We start from the raw sequence: 9,593 nt of genomic DNA on the forward strand, positions 1-9,593 counted from the left end.
GCTGATATACCATCCGGACCCGGAGCCGTGTTTCTGTCTGGAAGTGCACATTTGACTTCCTCAGTAGACACGGGTTTCCACAGGTGCGAGAGATCTTCGCTTCTCGCTGCTTGGACATCTGGTGATACATCGACTGAATTTGTTAGTACATTCGACCAAAACTGCACCATTACATCAGGTGGTGGGGGGGTCGAGGTAGCTTTGCAGTCTAGTATGTAGGAAATACATTTGCTTGGGTTCTTGCTCCAATGCGTTTGAGTCATTTTGTACTCATGTCTGCGCTGCTGCCTCTTATTTAACTTTGGTGCTTTCCCCTTCTTGCTGTTCTTGGGGTTGGTCACTCTTTCATATGGGAAGGTGGACTCTAGATACTCGCTCACTTGCTTCCTTAATTCCTCTGGTGATAGTTCCGCAGCTTTATGGCATATGTTAACCAATAGGGAACTGTTGAACTTGTCATCATCTCTACTCTTTGCTATCGCTAGTGCTCTAGTGAGGTCATCTCTCATGTCTATATCAGTGGCCACAGGACAAGGGTTAGTGTTACTTGTCTCATCAGGTGTAGATAGGAAGTCTGCAATCAGGCCTTTATACTTTGGCGAACGTCTTTGGCCTTTGATGGCTTCCAACGTTCGACCCGGTGTTATGGTTAGGAGGGCTTTATTAATTTGGGTAATACCCTTCTTAATTAGCGCAACCTCCTCTTTGGCCATAATGATTAGCTCCTCTTCCGACCACCTTGCTTTCTTTGGCGCGATTTTGGCTAATTCTTGGTCGTACCATTCCTTGTGTGTTCTCTGTTCGTGCACACCCCGACCAATCGAAGTTGCAAAGTATTTGCCGCATAGCGGAAAACGGCATAAATGACCATCTCTGTTCGCCGGTTGGGAAGAACCAGTGGGTCCTTCCAATTCTAAATCTAAATTTTTGTATCCGAGGCTTATTTTAGTGTTTGGACCGACTTTGTTTACAAACGAGAGGGTTGGTAGCCCCCAGGTCTATTTGCACAGAGGTGGCTCTTAGTTTCCCCCCGAAGGGGTACTCACGGGGGGAACCACGAGAAGGCAGGCCACTTGCTAGCTATGGTCCCGAAGAACCACAGCCACTCCCACCACTTAAGAGAGTCATAGTTACTCCCGCCGTTTACCCGCGCTTGCTTGAATTTCTTCACGTTGACATTCAGAGCACTGGGCAGAAATCACATTGCGTCAACACCCGCTAGGGCCATCGCAATGCTTTGTTTTAATTAGACAGTCGGATTCCCCTAGTCCGTGCCAGTTCTGAGCTGACCGTTGAATGGCGGCCGAAGAGTACGACTGACCGACCGAAGCCGGCACAGAAACCTCGCAGCAAGAAAGATCCGCGGGGGGCCTAGACACGGAACCGAGCTCGGATCTAAGTCACAAGGACAATTTCACCTTGCCCAGGCCGGCACATCGGCCTACGCCCGCTTCCCAACCAAGCCCGGCACGCCCCGATCCTCAGAGCCAATCCTTATCCCGAAGTTACGGATCCAATTTGCCGACTTCCCTTACCTACATTTATCTATCGACTAGAGGCTCTTCACCTTGGAGACCTGCTGCGGATATGGGTACGAACCGGCGCGACACCTACCGTGGCCCTCTCCTGGATTTTCAAGGTCCGAGGGGAAGATACGGACACCGCCACAACTGCGGTGCTCTTCGCGTTCCAAACCCTATCTCCCTTCTAGAGGATTCCAGGGAACTCGAACGCTCATACAGAAAAGAAAACTCTTCCCGTATTTCCCGACGGCGTCTCCAGGTCATTTTGGGTTACCCCGACGAACTCTCTTGCGAGGGCCCGACTTGTAAACGGTTCCGCTGCCGGGTTCCGGAATAGGAACCGGATTCCCTTTCGCCCGATGGGTGTGAAATTTTATTCAAAATAAAATACACCGACATCAACATAGGATTTCTCCTGGGGCTTAGGATCGACTGACTCGTGTGCAACGGCTGTTCACACGAAACCCTTCTCCACGTCAGTCCTCCAGGGCCTCGCTGGAGTATTTGCTACTACCACCAAGATCTGCACCGATGGCGGCTCCAGGCAGGCTTACGCCCAAACCCTTCTGCGCACACCACCGCGACCCTCCTACTCACCAGGGCGTCAAAACGAACTATTATGAACGTTTCTCATGCCCTTGGCGGCCGAGTATAGGCACGACGCTTCAGCGCCATCCATTTTCAGGGCTAGTTGCTTCGGCAGGTGAGTTGTTACACACTCCTTAGCGGATTCCAACTTCCATGGCCACCGTCCTGCTGTCTTAAGCAACCAACGCCTTTCATGGTATCCCATTAGCGTCGTTTAGGCGCCTTAACTCGGCGTTTGGTTCATCCCACAGCGCCAGTTCTGCTTACCAAAATGGCCCACTAGGCACTCTGATCCAAATCTCTGGCTTCACTATTCAAGCAAGCCAGAGATCTCACCCATTTAAAGTTTGAGAATAGGTTGAGGTCGTTTCGGCCCCAAGGCCTCTAATCATTCGCTTTACCGGATGAGACTCGCTCATCGAATGCCAGCTATCCTGAGGGAAACTTCGGAGGGAACCAGCTACTAGATGGTTCGATTAGTCTTTCGCCCCTATACCCAGTTCCGACGATCGATTTGCACGTCAGAATCGCTACGGTCCTCCATCAGGGTTTCCCTGACTTCGACCTGACCGGGCATAGTTCACCATCTTTCGGGTCCAGCGTGTACGCTCTGGTGCGCCTCTTCTCGCAATGAGAGTGAGACGCCCCGGATTGCGAGCACGCATCCGTAGATGCGGTCCGTCATCCCTCAGTTCACTTAAGCGAACCTTTACTTTCATTGCGCCTTTAGGTTTTGTATTTCCCAATGACTCGCGCACATGCTAGACTCCTTGGTCCGTGTTTCAAGACGGGTCCTGAAAGTACCCAAAGCAATAGCATCGCTGACCGGTAATAGAGTCCGTTCGAGAACACGGTAGCTAACAGCTCGAGGCGGCATCGATGCCGGACTAGGTCCGACGGCCAATAACCGTCCGTGCTTGCAACCGGGCCGAACGCTTAAAAGCGACCCTATACCATATCATTTATACCGTCTGGCAGTCGCCGGAGCACGCGGGGTCTGGCGCGAATAAATTCGTGACAGGCTACCGCCGCGGTCGTAGATCGACACCAAACGGGTCGCGACGTCCTACTGAGAGAGAAGTGCATGCCATCGCCGCCTAACGCATAAACCGACGGCGTATCGCAGGACGAATCCCGGTCAATCGCACGCCATAAATGGAAGACAACGATAACATTGAATCTCTCCTTTCGATCTTTCGGGTTTCTCAGGTTTACCCTGAACGGTTTCACGTACTCTTGAACTCTCTCTTCAAAGTTCTTTTCAACTTTCCCTCACGGTACTTGTTCGCTATCGGTCTCGTGGTCATATTTAGCCTTAGATGGAGTTTACCACCCACTTAGAGCTGCACTCTCAAGCAACTCGACTCTGAGGAGAGATCCTCTCGATACGCGCAACGGTCGCTACGGCCTGGCACCCTCTATGGGTAAATGGCCCCATTCAAGATGGACTTGAACTCGCCGCAACGCACCGAGATAATCGGATCCTCCCTAACACTACATTTCCCAGCGTTCGTCTCCGGCCGCGGGATTTAGTGCTGGGCTCTTCCCTGTTCGCTCGCGCTACTAAGGGAATCCTAGTTAGTTTCTTTTCCACCGCTTAGTAATATGCTTAAATTCAGCGGGTAATCTCATCTGCTCTGAGGTCGTATTATGATTATGATGTGCTCGCAAACGTTAGTAAGCAAGCGCACACAAAATCGACGAGGAACCTTTGAATCGTCCAAATTTGCCGGAACGAAACCGCATTTCGAAGAGTTCGGGTTTCCGGTTATCGGGAGGGTCGCAAGAATATAAAATCTCTAGGACACACAACCCGCCGTAATCCCACAGAACGTCAACGAACGGTAATGTCCGATGTTGCAAAGTGGACTGGCTCACACGTTGAGTGAATTATTTAAGAGCACGCATTTACGCGAAACTCCATCATTCGCCGGCAAGCCGTTTTAAAGCAAGCGGCAGTCTGGTAATGTTATACGACTCTCAGCCAGAGGTGGTCCGGGAACAGTATCCGAGGACCGCAATGTGCGTTCGAAATGTCAATGTTCATGTATCCTGCAGTTCACATGTCGACGCGCAATTAGCTGCGTTCTTCATCGACCCACGAGCCAAGTGATCCACCGTTCAGGGTGATTTTATATATATTTATACATGTTTCGATCGTGATCCCCTCGAAATCGTTTAAGATAACTCGGGCGATTCTGAAACTAGTATGATTATTATGGTTACAATTAGTACACCGTAAAGCTTTCGCGTTTCGGTCCGAGATAACAAATCTCGTTTCAAAATTGAAATTGAATATTTCACTGTGTGTGAGATTGAAAAATCTGCTTTCGCTGATTTTTCATTTTCTTAAAACAACGCAATGAAGCGAATGTTCAAATTCGCACAATTTGAATAAAATGTGCAGAGTATATAGAATACTAACGCAAGCTTTTAACAATCGACTTTAAAAACACTAGACTTTCATCTAGCGCCCAAAGAATTGATTGAGCTATGCGTTTAAAGTATATATTCAAAAAGAACGCCGTTTTCACAACGAACTTCGTCATTCGCTCAGGCATCTGGCGATACCGAGCAGATATACATGGCAGTGCTCTCACACAATGCATAAGAGCGCTAAGCGGTTGTAAACTGCGTCACGCTGCTTTTGCACACTGCGCAATATTTGCGACTAGCTCCGGTCAAACGTTAATGAAACGAATGATCATTGCCAGAGGCTTTTGCCCACAGTATATTATACTATGGGAGCGCACAACATTTAGTCTGCAAATTATATTGCGACATATAGCACACGTTTCATTCACTTAATAGTAAATGTACGTTAATGATCCTTCCGCAGGTTCACCTACGGAAACCTTGTTACGACTTTTACTTCCTCTAAATAATCAAGTTTGGTTATCTTCCAGCACATCGGCAATGTGAAACGCTGCCGCGCACCGGTCCGAAGACCTCACTAAATAATTCAATCGGTAGTAGCGACGGGCGGTGTGTACAAAGGGCAGGGACATAATCAACGCAAGCTTATGACTCGCGCTTACTAGGAATTCCTCGTTCATGGGGAAGAATTGCAAGCCCCATCCCTAGCACGAAGAGGCTTCAACGGATTTACCCGGACCTTTCGGCCAAGGAAAACCTGCTGATCTCTTCAGTGTAGCCGCGTGCGGCCCAGAACATAAGGGCATCACAGACCTTGTTATTGCTCAATTTCGTGCGACTAAATTCGCCTGTCCCTCTAAGAAGTATATTTGTACGCCGGTAGTGAAGAACCACAACCAACAACGACCGAGCCCGAAGCGGAGGGTCTTTTTGATACCGGATACCGGAAAGTACGTTATTTAGCAGGTAGAGTCTCGTCGTTATCAGAATTAACCAGACAAATCGCTCACACCAAAAAGAACGGCCCTGCACCACCACCCACCGAATCAAGAAAAGAGCTCTCAATCTGTCAATCCTTCCGGTGTCTGGACCTGGTGAGGTTTACCGTGTTGAGTCAAAATTAGCCGCAGGCTCCACTCCTTGTAGTGCCCTTCCGTCAATTCCTTAAGTTTCAGCTTTGCAACCATACTTCCCCCGGACTTGCGACGATCCAAGAATTTCACCTCTAACGTCGCAATACGAATGCCCCCAGTTGTCCCTATTAATCATTACCTCGGAATTCCGAAAACCAACAAATAGAACCGAGGTCCTATTCCATTCCTATTCCATTATTCCATGCACACAAATTCAGGCGAATGAGCCTGCTTAAGCACTCTAATTTGTTCAAAGTAAACGTACCGGCCCACCTCGACACTCGGTGAAGAGCACCTTGGTAGGATTTTGAGTTGGGCCGCCTTTTTACGGGCTAAGCCACCGGTAGGACGTCCCACAGACATGCCCTGTTGAACACCGCGAGGGTGAACCGACAGTGTGGGACACAGATTCAACTACGAGCTTTTTAACCGCAACAACTTTAATATACGCTATTAGAGCTGGAATTACCGCGGCTGCTGGCACCAGACTGGCCCTCTAATAGATCCTCGTTAAAGGATTTAAAGTGTATCATTCCGATTACGGGGCCTCGGATGAGTCCCGTATCGTTATTTTTCGTCACTACCTCCCCGTGCCGGGAGTGGGTAATTTGCGCGCCTGCTGCCTTCCTTGGATGTGGTAGCCGTTTCTCAGGCTCCCTCTCCGGAATCGAACCCTGATTCCCGTTACCCGTAACAACCATGGTAGTCGCAGAAACTACCATCGACAGTTGATAAGGCAGACATTTGAAAGATGCGTCGCCGGTACTAGACCGTGCGATCGGCACAAAGTTATTCAGAGTCACCAAGTCAAACGGTGAGCAAGGCAAGCCCGCCACCGATTGGTTTTGATCTAATAAAAGCATTCCTTCCATCTCTGGTCGGAACTCTATTTGCATGTATTAGCTCTTAGAATACCACAGTTATCCAAGTAATGTGGGTACGATCTAAGGAACCATAACTGATGTAATGAGCCATTCGCGGTTTCACCTTAATGTGGCTTGCACTGAGACATGCATGCTTAATCTTTGAGACAAGCATATACTACTGGCAGGATCAACCAGGGTGCTATATATATAATAGCATAGTGCGTAAATGTCCCTCGGCGTCACCCGAGAGACCACACTTTGTATAGAAAAGTTCGAGATGAATATTTCTAAACAACGAATTTTCTTACATATATATATCTGAGTCGTACGATATTCCCTGGACATGACGAACAGTTTACATCGCGACTTGATATTTTATATATTCTGCGCTTACACAGAGGCTAGACCTTTAACAACCGTCGAAACGGCGGTCCGTACATGAAATTTGCGGTCCGCAGACCCAGTTAATTTCAAACAGTCTCTTTACCCTTCGTTAGATTGAAAACGTCGGGGCGAATTCATTATAAGAATTCATCGTTATAACTAACTTTTATTCTCGCTCGGAGAGTATTGAGTTGATTGCATTTGTATATTTTATTTTCCGCATAAGAGTCTTTGCGTCAACGACACATGCCCGCGGATATGCTGTACAGTATGGTTGAACACTTATAAATAGGTCCAGAACCCGGCCGTAAACCGACATCCGAACATATACGGCGTATATTATTCTAGACACGGTCTACGACAGTTTGACCTGCAGCGACGGGTCGCCTCGGGTTACCGTGCGAACCATCACCGCGATGGTCTGGACAGGCTATATGGCGGGTCGCAAAGAAAATAAATTCTCTAGGACGCGCAACCACTTTAGCAATTTTAGAGCACGTTGTGGTCCAAAAACAAACGTCCTCGCTTTAAAATTGAAATATGAATATTTCACTGTGTGTGAGATTGAAAAATCTGCTTTCGCCTGATTTTCATTTTCTTAAAACAACGCAATGAAGCGAATGTTCAAATTCGCACAATTTGAATAAAATGTGCAGAGTATATAGAATACTAACGCAAGCGTTTACTACAATCGACTTTAAAACACTAGACTTTCATCTAGCGCCCAAAGAATTGATTGAGCTATGCGTTTTAAAGTATAATATTCAAAAAGACGCGCGTTTTCACAACGAACTTCGTCATTCGCTCAGGCATCTGGCGATACCGAGCAGATATACATGGCAGTGCTCTCACACAATGCATAAGAGCGCTAAGCGGTTGTAAACTGCGTCACGCTGCTTTTGCACACTGCGCAATATTTGGCGCTCCGGTCCGGTCAAACGTTAATGAAACGAATGATCATTGCCAGAAGCTTTTGCCCACAGTATATTATACTATAGGAGCGCACTTGATTACAGCAATAATTTGTCGAGTAATCACAAAGATTTCATATTTGTGGTCAGCAGACCCAAATAATTTTAACTCGCACCGATCGAACGTTCATAAATGAATGATCCTCGGTGCGAGAAGCTTCGTCAGTTCTGCTGCACCACCCATCTATTTGACTTTAGTCCATTTGTAAAATCCTATATTATTAAAATATATAGATTTTATATTTGCGGTCCGCAGACCCAAATAATTTCAACTCGCTCCGATCAAACGTTCATAAAACGAAAGACCATCGCTGCGAGAAGCTTGCTAGTTCTGCTATATTCACATATATTTGACCGTAGTCAATTTGTAAAATTCTATATTATTAAAATATATAGATTTCATATTTGCGGTCCGCAGACCCAAAAATTTCAACTCTCTCTGATCGAACGTTTAAAAAACGAATGATCCTACCACCAGTTATCTATAGCCGCAAACCAGCATCCGAAATATACGGGGTATATAATTCTAGATGTGGCTCACAACATTATTAAAAGTTACGCTAATATATCATTGACAGACTAAAAGTATCGAATATGATGTAAAAACTACACCGGGGAATGATATCCGTACCCGCCCGAACAACATAGCGTACTTTAGCCTGAGCTTGCTCGCATCGCACTCGACACGACCTATCCCCTATATAGGCGCGCGGCCACAGCGTAAGTATTTGACTGAGTCCCAAGCGATGTGATTTTGACCTGCGGCGAGGCGTCGCTCCGGGTTACGGTGTGAATCGTCAAGACAAAAGTCTGGGAAAATTTCGAACTGTGAACCTTATGATAGAAAAATTTTTGTCGAAAATTTTGTTAGATGTTCAAACAGTTTTATATATATGGACAATATGAATTATAGTAATTATTGAGTTTTTAGGGGGTTTTTTGGTTTTTTTTAAACTTTTGTATAAAATTATGTATTTATTGATTTTTATAGATCTCAATGAATATAAAACGAATTTATATATAGTTATATTATTTTTTATAATTATTTGTTTAAATTTTCTAATTTTACAATAAATGTTCAAACCAGTTTTCCTCGATTTCTCTTAAACCGTAAAAGATACAAAAAAACTTTGTTCGTACGAAAGATGCAGAATAAAATTACGAATAAAATGGTATATAAATGGTTAGGTGTGTTCATATAATTTTCTCTAGATTTTCCGATTTTTCCAAATTTTCACGACGGCAACTCGCCTGTAGGCCACACCGTTCGGAATTCGAAGTTGCGATGTATGGGAAAAAAACTAAGAATTTTGAGACCTTTCTAACGATGTATAATAGTTTATATGTTTTCTTTAGAGAAATATCGAATCGTGAGGAGTGTTGCTCTAAACCTATCCGCACTTTGCATTTTGACAGTTAACAACTACACAGCAGTATTGCCTTATACTGTCTAAACGTAAAAGATACAAAAAAAACTTTGTTCGTACGAAAGATGCAGAATAAATTACGAATAAAATGGTATATAAATGGTTTAGGTGTGTTCATATAATTTTCCTAGATTTTCGATTTTCATCATAACGGCAACTCGCCTGTAGGCCACACCGTCAAATTCAAGTTGAAGTTGTGATATATGGAAAAAAAACTAAGAATTTTAAGACCTTTCTAATGATGTATAATAGTTTATATGTTTTCTTTAGAGAAATATCGAATCGTGAGGAGTGTTGCTCTAACCTATCCGCACTTTGCATTTGA

At 45.5% G+C, this 9,593-nt stretch overlaps 1 non-coding gene and 1 pseudogene across 1 annotated transcript; both read right to left on the reverse strand.

Moving 5' to 3' along the window:
• Nucleotides 1-3,757, reverse strand: part of LOC113381738 — a 7,202-nt pseudogene extending 3,445 nt beyond the window's left edge.
• A 328-nt stretch (nucleotides 3,758-4,085) lies between these two features.
• On the reverse strand, nucleotides 4,086-4,240 carry LOC113381737. The gene has a single exon (XR_003367578.1). It is a non-coding gene; the product is annotated as a 5.8S ribosomal RNA (ribosomal RNA).
• Nucleotides 4,241-9,593: the final 5,353 nt, after the last annotated feature.

Source organism: Ctenocephalides felis, unplaced genomic scaffold, assembly GCF_003426905.1.
Source record: "Ctenocephalides felis isolate EL2017-DRISC unplaced genomic scaffold, ASM342690v1 CF-g0.4_SCAFFOLD_03043, whole genome shotgun sequence".
Classification (NCBI taxonomy): domain Eukaryota; kingdom Metazoa; phylum Arthropoda; class Insecta; order Siphonaptera; family Pulicidae; genus Ctenocephalides; species Ctenocephalides felis.